The sequence below is a fragment of the Orycteropus afer genome, unplaced genomic scaffold (genome assembly GCF_000298275.1).
Source record: "Orycteropus afer afer isolate SDZICR_OR568_19922 unplaced genomic scaffold, OryAfe1.0 scaffold00123, whole genome shotgun sequence".
In the NCBI taxonomy this organism is placed as follows: domain Eukaryota; kingdom Metazoa; phylum Chordata; class Mammalia; order Tubulidentata; family Orycteropodidae; genus Orycteropus; species Orycteropus afer.
This window is the reverse complement of record NW_006921710.1, coordinates 8,537,248-8,538,299: the sequence shown is the minus strand read 5'-3', so window position 1 is coordinate 8,538,299 and position 1,052 is coordinate 8,537,248.

Here is a 1,052-nt window from a genome sequence, read left to right as displayed (position 1 = left end):
ACCCATCCCTATCTTCCTTCCCTCTATCCCTTCCATCTCCATGTCCCCACCAGTCCCATCTCTCCCCCTCTGCCTGGAGCTAGCACCTAGGGGAGTCACAGCTGCAAGGGTGCTTCCATACTTGGCCAGGTGATCCATTCTCCACCCCACCACCAGATGGAGCCTTTCCAAAGTGACCCAGAGCCCATCACTCCACTCTCAGAGCTCCCCTGGGACTCCTCATTGTTGTGAAAATAAAACCTGGACTCCTTCACTTGGTGTGACCAAGCACTCCCTCCCTGTTATTCTCATCTCATAACTAAATCAGCTCCGGCCACTCTGCTGCCTCCACACTGGTTTCTCAACCTCCCTGTCCCCTCCACCATCCGAAGCCCATTCTTGCCACAAGGCCTTTGCCCTTTCTGTTCACACTGCCTGGAAAGGTCTGTCCCTATATCTTTTGTGGCTAGCTCCTCTGTGTCATTCAGGTAAAATGCTATTTTTCCCCAACAAAGGCTTATCCTGACCAACCCATCTAAAATAACCACTCCTTACTGCTTCCTCAGATTTATTTTCTTTATAGCACTTATCACTCTCTGAAATTATCTTGTTCATTTATTTCTTTTCTTGTTTACTAGGTGTCAAAACCCAGTGTGAGCTCCCTGAGCAAAGAGACTTATCTTCCCAGCAGCAGAACAATGTCTGGCAGACAGTAAGTATGCAATAAACATATAATGAAGGAATGGATGGTGATGGAGAGGTGACATAGCCATGATGGTGGCAGGGAGAGGTGACATAGCCATGATGGTGGCAGGGAGAGGTGATGAGGGAGGTGACAATGATGCTGAGGAGAAGGAGGAGGAGGAGGATGGTGACCACTCTGGTGCAGATGATCCTGGTCACTAAGATGTCCTCCTTGTCTATGATTTGCTTGTACCCTTTCCATCTCAAAGGCTGCATATTGTGAGAAGAGATTTGTGGATTGTTGTTGTTTAAGTTGTTGAGTTGATTCCCAGTCACGGTGACTCTATGTGTATGGAGTAGAACTGCCTTATAGAGTTTTCAAGGCTGTG